Below are 12,672 nucleotides of genomic sequence, written 5' to 3'. Positions count from 1 at the left end.
GGAAGGCTTTAGGGATGGTATGGCAGAAATTTCAAGCACAAACTTATGAGAAAATCCCAATGTGGGTAGCACTGATAGAAGCATTTTCATTAAAAACTCTGAATCAGAAAGGAAGGTTAACCACATATGAAAATCTGTTAACAAAAGAACTGGAGATAAGGGATAAACAAGAGCTCGAAAAAATGGGTATAGCAGTTGACTGGTGGTCAATGGCAAAATTAGAATCAAGATACAAAAAAGACAGGACTATGGGTTTTTTCAATGGCAAAGTCCAGGTAGACAGACTGTGGTTATATACGGATGAAGCAATAATTAAGAAAATGTATACTTATCTACTAGAATATGAGTTAGAGGATGAGAGGGTGAAAAAGACAATGATAAAATGGGCAAAAATTTTGGGTATAGTGTAGTCCTTGATAATTGGACTAAGATGTGGAAGGAAAGCTATAAGATCTTGAAACCAGCAAATCTAAGAGAAAATATACTCAAAATGTTTTACAGATGGCACTATACACCTGTAAGACTAGCAAAAATGTCAGAGGGTAACAGCAATATATGTTGGAAATGCAGAAAAAATGCAGGAACTTACTACCGTATGTGGTGGACATGTGAAAAGGTCAAAATCCATTGGACACAAGTATGGGACCTAGCAAAAGAAATTATACAGCAGAAGTTAGAGCTAAAACCAGAAATGGCATTATTGAATGTCATTTCAGGAGTAAATGATAACAAATTGAAACATTGTCTTATGTATATACTCACAGCAGCTAGATTACTCTGGGCCCAGAAATGGAAAACAGAAGAGGTTCCGACGATGGAAGAGTTGTTAAAGAAGCTATGGGACATGGCAGAACTGGACACTCCTATCAGAAGCACTACGGGAACAACCAAGAGACTATGTAAAAGAAAGCTGGGAACTAATACATTCTTGGGCCCAGAAGAAGACAGGAGTTTTAGGGTGAAATTTGTGATATAAGTATGAACCAATTTAGCATACACTGCAAACGGATATAGGGAGAATAGAGGGGCTAACGAAGCTGGAATCTTTGACTCCAAAGGGGGGTGGGGGTAATTCAATAGAGGGGTTAGTTTAGGGTTGTTTTTTCCTGTAGACGTAGTGTGGTTTCTTTTTTTTATTTCTTGTTTTTCCGTATGTATCCTCTTCCTATTTTCCTTCTTCTTTTAATGTCTTATGGCTTTTTGTATGTTAGAGTTTATTAATTAATAAAATTTAAATTTTTTGAAAAAAAAAGAAACAAATGTTGAGGCGGAATCATTTGAGTCTGATGCTGGTGACCCATACCCATCCTCTTAAAATGCAAACAACCTTCACCTCCCTCAGAGGACCTGATATTTGGCGACATCGACCAAGAAAGATCACAACCACTAAGCTTAGCCTTTATTCCAGCTCTTATGAACCTTATCAAAGAATCATGGAACCAACTATCTAATACTTAGCCAGTTGCTCGCAGAACTGAAAACTTATATCGCACACATGGCAATGACACAACTTTCCTCGCCAAGCACCCAGTTCCTAACTCCATTATAGTTCAATCTAATTCCTCCAGAACTTCTAGACGACAGCATGCAACACCTACAAATAGAGAAGGAAGAAAGCTAGATGTCTTAGGGAGAAGGATTTATTCTTTTACTACATTCATGCTCCGCATTGTGAACTACCAAACGGCCATGGGGGACGTATCAGAAACAGTAATGGTCCAGGACCCTTCCAGCTCTGGAGGCATCCCCAGAGCAAACACGCCATGGCTTCTTGAACACATATGCCAAAGCCCTCACAGTGTCGAAACACCAACGCTTGGCTTCAAGATACTCTGCATATGTTGCTGCTAAATGCTCATATCTGCTATTATATTGAGGCACCACACGTGGCTCTGTGCTTCTGGCATTATAGAAGATGTCAAGAAGCGGACTGAAGACCTGCCATTTGATGCCAAGGGGCTTTTTCAATGAAAAGATTGATGACTCTCTAGAAAAGCTCCATAAAATCAAAAAGATGGCCAAGTCCTACACCATTCATCAACAACCTAAATTTCAAAGGAATCAGTGGCATAAACAGTATCCACAACAGCAATAGCAACAATCCTCCTCTCAATCTTACTGTTCTTTCAAGAATACACAAGGCAGATCTTCTCAGGCTTCTTCATCTACTCCATCTTACAGGCCTCAGCTGTCATCTCAAAAACGCCAGTCCTACCACCCTCCTGCCAAGAAACCAAAACAGTACCTTTGACTTCTACGCTCCATCTTCCATAAATTCTCCAGATACTCGTTTGGCTCCATTCTATCAAAATTGGCCAAATATCACAAAAGACACTTGGGTACTAAGTATCATCCAATTTGGTTACCGATTAGAATTCATAGAACTTCCTCTAGGACACATCAAGTTTACATCTTTCAATACAATCCTAGAAGAAGAGGTTCTCACCCTTAAAAAAAAACAAGCTGTTCCAACGGGTACCACACTGAGACATAGCCAACGGTTTTTATTCCCGATATTTTGTAGTAGCAATAAAAGATGGTAGGATAAGACCCATCCTAGATTTGAGAGACGTAAACACCTACCTGAATCCACGACGTTTCCGGATGGTCACACTGGAATTCTTTGTTCACCTGTTAAGAAAGAAGGACTGCTTTACAGTGATAGACCTGAAAGATGCATACAGTGGTGCCCGGCATAGCAATGTTAATCCATTCCGGATTAGTCGTCGCTTTGCAAAAACATCGCTAAACGAATCAAGAAAAACCCATAGGAACGCATTAAACTCGTTTAATGCATTCCTATGGGGCCCCAAACTCACCGTTCAGTAAAGTTCCTCCATAGTGCTGCCATTTTTGTGCCCTTGGCAAGCGAGGGCAGGGCGCGAAAATTGTTGCGTCAGCCATTTTGGGCATCCGGCAGCCATTTTGGAACCGCCAATCAGCTGTTTAAAGAAACATCGCAATGCGAAGATCAGTAAGTGAAACGCTTACCGATCATCGCAATGCGATGTTTTGCCCATTAAAACATCGCAATGCGATCACATTAGTGATGTGAAAAAACAGATCGCTATGCAGATTCATTGTTAAATGGTGTGCTCGTTAAGCGAGGCAGCACCGTACTTTCATATTTCAATACACCAACAGCACAGAAAATTTCTTCAGTTCATCTTCCAAAACATGATTTATCAATTCTACACCCTCCCATTCGGACTGTCCAGAACTCAATGCACATTCACGAAGTGCATGGCTCTAGTAGCTACGTTCCTGCATAAAAGTCTTCCCTTACATCGAAGACTGGTTGATAGTGTCCCCATGCAGACGGAAAGCCTTACAAATCACCAGCTTCATTCTACGTACCCTGCAAAATCTAGGTCTCACAGTAAACCTAGAGATGTCAGCTTTGGTGCCATCTCGAGTCATCGACTACATAGGAGCGAGACTGAACTCCCTCGAAGCGTGAATGTTTCTGCCACCAGACCGCATTCGAAAACAGGTGAGGGCTTTTCGCAAATTTCATCCCCACTCATATGTCTCAGCGTACCATGTGCAGCACCTACTGGGCCTCATGGCCTCAACAACATCAGCACTACCACACATGCGTCTGAAGATGCACTGTCTGCAGGCATGGCTCTTACATCTGCTCAACCCTCTTCAAGACAGTCAGAAGAAGAGATTGCTAGTTACCCTGGAACTATCAAAGCAATTACAATGGTGGACTTTCAAGCCACATCTGCTAATTGGCTGCCCCTTCCGACCTCTACAGCTGTCTGTTCAAGTCATGACAGACGCCAGTCCCACAGGAAGGGGGCCACACTGCAGGCATCACAAGATCCATGCCCTATGGTCACGATGAGACAGACGTTTTCACATCAATCACCTTGATATGATGGCAGTCATAAAGGCATTCAGAGCGTTTCTCCTGCTGATACAAATAATCTCTGACGAAACCCCGACCATGTTCTATATCAACAAGCAGGGAGGAACAAGATCCATGTCCCTCCTCTACCTATCTGTGCACCTGTGAGAATGGTGTTACCTTCACCATGTCTTCCCAGTAGCTCCACACATATCAACGAGTGACAACCAACTTTCAAACAAACTGAATCGCCTGACAGTCCCACAAATGGGAGTTGAACGAGGACATCTTTCAATTGCTTTGCAACTGGTGGGTGTGACCCTACATAGACATGTTTGCAACAAGCATCAACAAGAAGTGCGAGAAGTATGCATCTCATGCAGGCACACTCCCTTGGGGATGTGTTCATGATTCCAAGGAAGAGACATCTACTACATCTGTTTCCTCCGATCCCACTAATCCAAAGGACTCTGGTCAGGGCGAGACATCTAAGGGTACAGGCCATCTTCATTGCACCATGGTGGCCTCATCAACCCTGGTTTTCCACCCTCAGGGAAATGGATGTGGATGTTCTCAGATTGCCAATGTTGCTGCACCGTCTAACTCAGAACTCAGGCAATATCCTACATCCGGATCTGCAGTCTCTGCACTTGCCGGCTTGGAAAATTTGCCTTCAATCCAGGAGGTCTTAGTAAGAGCTAGAAAATAATCTACTAACCTCCTATATAAATATAAATAGAATAATTTCCTTAGATTCACTGAATCAAGACACAGGCATCTCCTGTCTCTCTTCAAACTGTACTTGCATATTTGTGTTACCTGTTTGTTTCTGGACTGGCTTTATCAAATCTCAAAGTTTATATTTCAGCCATAGTTTCTTTTCAACCTAGAGACTCTGAATCAGCTCGTCTTTTTTCTAATATTCGTCCTCCTGTTAAACCTCCAGTAGTCCAATGGTCTCTTTTGCTTGTACTGCATGCACTTACTCGCCATCCTTTTGAGCCCATGGCCTCTTGTGACATGCGTTTGCTGTCAATGTAAGACTTTATTCCTGGTTGCTGTTATGTCTACAAGAAGAGCAAATGAGTTGGCAGCTCTGAGATCAGACGCTTCTTACCTGCAATTCTTCAAAGACAAGGTTATGTTATATCCAGGTGTTTCCTTTTTGCCTGGGAGGAAAGCGATGACAAACCTAGAGAGCACCTTAAAAAGCCACTGTTCTCCCCCGCCTTAATTCAAGCTTCTCTTTTGCTTGCCTGTTCTTTTTCATAGTTTTGAGTCAGTCTCTCTCTCTCTCTCTCTCTCTCTCTCTCACACACACACACACACACACACATCCACCCACCCTCCCTCCAGTTTCTCCATACATTTAAAAAAGCTTGATGAAGCCCTCTGTCTCTCACACTTTCCTTCTCTCCTTCCCTCGTTAACTTGAACCTTTCCTTCCTCCTGCTTGCTTGCAGTCATTTCCAGAGGAAGCAGTCATTCAGAAGCCCCTGATTGATACAAGTGCCCTGCTCCAATCAAGGAAGTAACAGGGAGAGGTAGCTTATAATTTGAGGTTTGGCTGCTGGGGGTAGGTGGGAGGGAGGGAGGGGGTAGCACTCTGCTCATTACCGCCAGGGTATCCACCAAGGCCTGTTTAACGTGGCCATTGACCTTCGCTTCCACTACCCACCCCGGGTGGTTCTCTTCACCCACCTTGGAGGCGCCGGTGTATGCTTCTGCCCACGCACACTCAGTCACTGGGCAGTACTTCCGGATATGGCCGAACTGGCCACAGGAAAAGCAAGCGGTCATTTTGTCTTTACCCAGGTTCCAGGTCGCCGCCTGTTTTGAGGCTGCTGGGTCGCTCGTGACGGTCGGCCTAGGTACCCGTGTTCCCACTGGGTTCGCGTACTCGATCCGGTCTGTTCTTTTTGGCCCCCGTCTGTCCGGCTCCTCTTGCTTCAGCTTGCCCGCTTGTCTCCGCCATTTTCTCCCGCGGCTTAGCTCCGTCTCCTTGTGACGCACTTTGCATTTGCCACGTGTCTTCAGCCTCTTGGTAGTCTTCTAACAGCGTTACAGCGCCCTCTAGGCTAGAGGGTTTATTCTTGATGACCCAGTTACGGGCCCCGCTGTTTAGTGTTGAGATTAGCTGCTCCATAACAACTATTTCTAAGACCTGTTCTGCGGTCTTCCCCTTTGGTTGAATCCACCTCGTGGCATTGACCCTTAATTTCTGGGCTAGTGTTCTGGGGTGTAACCCGGGTTTCAGCTTTAGTCCTCTAAATTTTCTCCGGTAGGCCTCCTCGTTTAAGTTGAGGGTGTTCAAAATGGCCGTCCTTACTATGTCGTAATCCCCCGCTTCTTCTGGGTCTAGGGTATCGACAATTTCTTGAGGTAACCCTGTGAGATAAGGGGTCAATATGAGTGCCCATTGATCTTTCGGCCAATGCGCTGAGGTGGCAATCCTCTCAAATGTGTGTAAAAACGCCGCGGGATCGTCTTGAGGGCCCATTTTCTGTAACTTAATGGGGGGTCGTGTCGCGATGGGCTGTTTCTGTCCAGGGCTCTCTGGAGTCTGGTTTAACTGAGGGGATCTCAGCTGTTCGATTATCATCCGTTGTTGGTCAGCTAGCTGTTTTAACAAGACCTCTTGCCCTTCCGTTATCCGTTGCATCCATTTCTCAGCGTCTGTCGGTTGAGGGGGAGGCCCCACGTTGGGCGCCAATATGTGAGGGTCCGCTATTCTTCACCTCCCCCGTCCCAAATAAAGCCGTAGACACATTTGAACTGAACCATTTGTCTTCTTTATTTAACTGGGGTAACGAGATGGAAACATCAATCAACTTGGGAACAAACTTCTCCTGTTGAGGTAACGGTTCATACAGGGGCACCCAATCTTCGTCGAACGGGTTACTTGACCTCGACGCCCATGGACCAGCCTGAACCTGTGAGGGTTCTTCGGGATCGAAGTCTTCTCTCTCTGTTGTTAGTAGTGGGGTCGTCTCTTCAAACCCTGTGTATCCCCAGGGTATGGAGGTCTCTGCCCCGGGTTGTTCCCAGGGTCCTGACAATAACCCAGTTTCTTCAACTCCTCCAGATGCCATCTGATCTTCTCCTCTTTCTCCCTCTCTATCCTTCTCTTCTCCTCCACTAATTTCCTACGCCACTCTCGGGTCTCTCTTTCTCCCCAATAAGAGGGCCGGACTCTAGCCTCATTCCTCCTCCTCTCCTCTGCCTCTTGTTTAGTCAGGCAGACCTGTTCCCATTTACCCGACCAGGGGTCTTGGATGGATACCCACTCCCATCCGCTCTCTTCCCCTATCGGCCGGTAACTGACTTCCCCTGCTGCTCCCTCCTCAGGGTCCTTGGTCCCCCTCCCTGCCCAGACCCGAGGAGTCTGGGTAGATATGCTTAACCCCTTCACTCCCTTCTCTAAGTCTAATGTGTCTACGGACTGGTGTAACATCCGGGGTGGGAATGGCTTGGGAGCTGTCTGCGTGCCCACGGAGGCTTTGGGGCGAGACGGCACTCCTAGCATCACCTCTCTACCCGGCTCACGGGTGTCACAGCTCGATCCACTGTTTTCAAATGGGGGGGTAAGATCCCAGCGGATGGCGTCCACTTTTGATTTTAAAAAGGCTGCAAATTGTTCAGGTGAGATGCTAATGGGAGACCAATCACCATGTCCAACTCTGGATAGATCACGAACTATACGGAAAAGTTCCGGCCTAATGGTCGGAGGCTTCACTTATCTGGACAGCAAAGTAAGATCGACTAGCAGCCTTCACCTTAGATAGGTAGAGCTTAGTCACAATCCTGACACCTGTTTTATTATTTTTGATTGGGTTCTGCCTCTTACGCACTCTAGCCTTCTCTTAGTTAGCTTCATTGATCACAGCTCTAGATTAAACCAGGGCGAAGGGTGATCTCTGCAGATGAAGGGGCGTTGCTGAGTTTCCATTGAAAAGGAAAGCTAAACAAAAAATAATGTTTTTAAAGAAGTTAAAAATGAGATATGAAGAGAGAAAGAAAAATAAATGAATAAAAATAAAACATCCATTGCTGAACAGCCCCTCCATTCACACTGTAACCATGGAGGCGAAAGAGCTAAAAAAAGCAGCCCCTTCACCACTAACAGTTGGTACATTTGAATTTCCCCCTGCCTTTTTTCTGTTCATAAGCAAAATTTTGCGGCTGGAACTCGTTGTAACTCGAAATGGTCGTAAATCAGGACGGTCATAAGTCGAGGCACCACTCTAACGTTTGGGATAGAATTCAAAATAATGGAAAAAGAATTTGAAGTGCTTCACATTGAGTGTTTGGATGATTGTTATATATTATGCTGCCGTAAAACATTGAGAGAAGTGCTAAGCACTAAGTCAGCAGTAGAGAAATACATTAAATATATAAACACATTTTAAACACCTAAGACGTGAATATTGTGCCAATGTGTTATCTTTTATGTCTCTTACGAGGAAAGTCCAATGAATCCCAAAGGGAACTGGCGTTCACAGACACAGTCCGCCCCACCTGAGGCTGAATCCAAGGGGGCACCCAAGGAGGTCTTGAAGGGTTGAAGGGACAGGCCCTTCCCCATAAGCAGTGGGTCCTGCCCCCCCCCACGCACACTTTGGGTCACCTGGGTGTTCTTGGAGCACAATTCCCAGAAGGCTGGCCTGAGTTTCTGGGAAGAGCCATCCAGGAAATTCTGGGTTACCCAAGTTTGGGACCTACCCACCAGAGAACCGACAGGGAAACCAAAGGTCATCTAGTCCAACCCTCTTCCGATTGGCAGAAAGAAGCTGCTGCTCCAGCGTTCCTCCCAGGGAGACCTCCAGACTCTGCATGGAGCGTGGGGGGGGGACTTGCATGAAGGAGGTGTCTTCTCCACCACCGCCTGAGGCTTCCCCAAATCTTCCTCCTGGAGGGTGCTTTTAGTGCTTTTGCATGAAGCCCTTTCATGTAAGGGACACCAGAGGAAGTTTCCTGGAAGCGAGTTTCCTGGTTTCATGACAGAGGGCGGAGGATCCATTTACTCAAAGGGGTTGCCGAGCCCTCCGGAGACCCTGGGCTAAGGATGCTGACCCCTTTCTACAGTCATGACAAAGCAAGCTTGTTTCCTTCCTTCCGAGGAAGCCCATTGTCCCTTCCTCAGGTTTCCCCCTCCTTGCAAGACCAGTTCGAGCCCCCACCCCACCCGGGTCAAGCACCCTGTCAGAGAGCCCAGACCCTCCTGGATCTGGGAAGGTCCTCCCTCCTCCTCCTCCTCCTCCAGGTGAGCTTCTCCCTCCTCCGGCAGGTGAGTCCTGGCCCCGCTGCTGGTCGTCGTCCTGGTTCCGTGGAGAAGACCTCTCTCTCTCTCTCTCTCTCTCTCTCTCTCTCTCTCTCACACACACACACACACACACACACAGAGAGAGAGAGAGAGAGAGAGAGAGAGAGAGGTCAGGTCTACGTTGGGTCCAGGAGGGCCACCAAGGGAGAGCCGGTCCAGGTCTGGATCTTGAAAAGAAGTCAAAAGAAGTTTATTGACCCAAAAAAGAGGAAGATGTGCAGTAAAGGCGAAAGAGAGCCGGTGAGGAGGACCAAGGGGGAAGAGTCCTTGGCAGAGGATGGAAGGAGATGATGATGGCGCCTCCTTTCTCTCCTGGGCGGTGGGTGGTGGGTCTCCCTCGGGGAGGAGAGGCGGCCCCGATCCCTGCCTGCCTGGGAGCGCTCTTTGACTCCAGGTGCAGGAAAGGAAAGGCTCTGCGCGGATGGGTCTCCTCTCCTCTCCTCTGCCTTCCCGCCTCTCTCGGTGAACCCGGGTTGGCGACACGGGAACCGCGCGTCTCGTCGGAGCCTCTCCTCCCGTAGCCTTGGTCCTTCCCCCCCCCCCCCCGCCTTGGTGGAGGTGGAGGAGGAGGGGAAGGGGGAGGGTGGGAAAAGAAGCTCCTCTTTCTCCTCCCCCCCCCCGGAAGCCCCTCCCCCCTCCATCCTTCCCCCCATTTTGGGCCAAAGAGGAGGAGGAGGAGGAGGAGGAGGAGGAAAGGCCTGGAGAGCACGCGTGGGCCCCTTGCGCGCCTCCCGGATCGGGACCTGGTGACGGAAGGTGGGCGCTGGGGTGGGGGAGGGGGTTGGGGGGGGGCAGATCGGGGGAGGGGGTGTGTGTGTGCCTGGGATGGCCACCTGCCGCCCCCCACAGTCTCGGGGAAAGGGGGGGGGCTGGGGAGAGGCTGCTTCTCCGGGCGGGGCCGAGACGGGGGGGGGGTTGCCCAGTTGTGCTCCCCCCTCCCGCTCGACCTTCTTCTTCGTGCAAGGCGGTTTTCCCCTCTGGGTCTCCTCCGGAGGGAAAGGCGGAGGGGGATTCAAAGGCGGGGGGAGGCAGAGAGGATCTCGGGGCCCAGATTCCACCCCCCCCCCCGGGGGGGCAAGGAGAAAAACGCCCTAGGGCTCCAGTTCCTCTTTGTGTGTGTCTGTGTGTGTGTGTAGGGGGGCGAGAAAGGAGACCCCCCCCGCCGCCATCCCTTGGATCCTGCAAGAGCCCCCCCCCACTGGTGGAAGGAAACAAAGGAAGGGGAGGAAGGGACTCAGGCCTCTTCCCCCTCCCTCTTTTAAAGCCTCGGTGGGGCTGGAGAGGAAAAGGGGGGGGAGGAGAAATGGGGTTTGGGAGGGAGGGAGGGAGGGGGGGGGTCCTCCCTGGGCCTTCCCTGATTGCCATCTGCCAGACCTGTGTGTGTGTCTTCCTAGAGCAGTGGTGTCGAACTGTGGCCCTCCAGATGTTCTTGGCCTTCAACTCCCAGAAATCCTGGCCAGCAGAGGTGGTGGTGAAGGCTTCTGGGAGTTGAAGTCCAAGAACATCTGGAGGGCCACAGTTCGACACCACTGTCCTAGAGGATCTGGTTGTTAGAGAGGAGGCTAACCCAGTCCTTCTCAAGACACCCCCCTCCGTCCCTCCCTTTCGAATCTTCCTTGGAAGGAAAGAAGGGAGGGAGGGAGGGAGGGAGGAAAAAAGGAAGAAAGATAAAAAGGAAGGAAAAAAAGAATGAAGGAAGGAGGACCTGATCATGGAAGGAAGGAAGGAAGGTTTTCTGTTGCTTCCTGTTCCTCTTGTTCTGCTGCGTGAAGAAGTAGCAGACGCATGACGAAGGAAAAGTTTTGATTTGCTTCATCCATAAAGCCTCCTGGCTGATCTTTTCTATTTCTCTTTTCTCCCAGGAAGAGGTGAGACTGAGCTGAATTCTCTTTGTTTTGGGGCAGGGACGAAAAACAAAGAGCCAAATCCCAGAATTCCTCCAACATTTGCAAGGTAAGTGAGATTTCAAGAGGTCGGTTAAATTGCTTTAACCCCCCCCCCCCTCCTCTGAGTTTTCCTGGCTCAGCAGGGATTTGAAAGCCAGCTCTCCTGGTTTCCAGTCTGGTACTCCATCCATGACACCACACTTCTACTCTGAGCATGTGCAAAGTGTTGGTGTTTGGGGGTATGGTTTTCTTTGGATCATATTTAGGTGTAATTTAAAAAAAAATCTCGATCCTGCTCTCCCCAACCCCATGCTCACCAAGGGCAGCTCCTGTTGATAAAAGGCAAACCTTGGTTGTCCTGGCTTGGCAATTCCACACCGCCGCGTGGGTGAAGATTCTGCCATTCCACATTCTTCTCTCTTTCCTCCTCGGCTATTTGCGTCTGCTCTTCCCTTGTCTTTCGGCTCCATCCTGTCCTCTCCTGTTTGCCCCAGTAGAAAGGTTTCCTGGCTGAGTGATGGTTCCTTCACCTTTCTATCTCACCTCTTGCTATCACCAACCTCTCCCACATATGAATCCACAGGTTCTCCATCCAAAAACATTCCCACCCTTCTATCAATACCTTACTCTCTTCACCTCTACCGTACTGGCCTCCGCTTCTCTCTCTCTCTCTCTCTCTCTCTCTCTCTCTCTCTCTCTCTCTCACTCACTCACTCACTCACTCACTCACTCACTCACTCTCTAGTGCTCCTTCCTTCTCATCTCCTTTCTCTTCCATTCGTGTCCCACAGGCGGGCGTTTCCCCTTTTCTTATTTGTCCCATTTCCTCTCTTTACTGGCTTGGGGTCCCTCCACCTTCTTTGGGCGAAGGGTAATACCCTTTTGCCCTCTTTCTCTCATGGGGCTCTTATGAATCTCTGCTTTCCCCTTTTGCGATCCAGAAGAATGAAATGAAGAAGCAGCTTCTGCTTTGGGGGGATTTTGGAAAGGGAGAACCAAATGAAAGATCCCGTTATTAATCTCAACGAGCGCAGGGCTCTTTATTCCATGGATTGACCTAGAAGTTGCCTTGACAAACTCCCACAGACTCTCCGTGTGGGATGAGCAAGGGAGTGATTCCGAATTAAGGAACTAATTGTATCTGAGTTTGGCCTCTGAGTGGCATTCCTAAATGGGCTATTTGCTAGTAGAAAATTGAAGGGGCAGAAGGTGTGAAATCTAAGCATTTGACTTAATACAGAGGTCAAGAGAGAACATAATGCAGTGGTACCTTGACTTATGAACTTAATCTGTACTGCAAGTTGAAATGTTAGTAAGTTGAAGTACCATTCCCCATAGAAATGCATCAAAAACTGACTAGTTTGTTCTGGCAGAAGAAAAAAAATACCAAAAAATAAAAATAAATAGTAATACACTGCAATTCCAACGCTGGTACCGGAAAAAAAAACCCAAAATAAACATTGGAGCTCCTCTAAGGCACCAATGACGGTGGTGGGGGACCCCCGGAAGGCTTGAGCCTTCCCTTTCCTAACCATTGGGGTGAAAGACCAGGCTCTTCGCCACCAAGTTTCAATTTCCCTGCCCTTTTCCTCTGCCTTTTTTAAAAT

General features: G+C 48.3%; 1 protein-coding gene and 1 long non-coding RNA gene across 2 annotated transcripts in view; one reads left to right on the top strand and one right to left on the bottom strand.

Moving 5' to 3' along the window:
• LOC140706525 (uncharacterized) overlaps positions 1 to 12,672 on the top strand; it is a 57,414-nt gene that overhangs the window by 38,310 nt on the left and 6,432 nt on the right.
• The window catches only part of LOC144586374 (uncharacterized), a 44,592-nt gene continuing 42,394 nt past the window's right edge, over positions 10,475 to 12,672 (bottom strand). Inside the window, exons 2-3 of the long non-coding RNA XR_013541161.1 lie at positions 10,710 to 10,920; positions 10,475 to 10,565 (exon numbers count right to left, since the gene is read on the bottom strand). This is a non-coding gene — a long non-coding RNA (uncharacterized LOC144586374). The remainder of the gene's footprint in view (positions 10,566 to 10,709; positions 10,921 to 12,672) is intronic.

This window comes from Pogona vitticeps, chromosome 1 (genome assembly GCF_051106095.1).
Source record: "Pogona vitticeps strain Pit_001003342236 chromosome 1, PviZW2.1, whole genome shotgun sequence".
NCBI lineage: Eukaryota > Metazoa > Chordata > Lepidosauria > Squamata > Agamidae > Pogona > Pogona vitticeps.
This window is presented reverse-complemented; position numbering and strand designations above follow the sequence as displayed.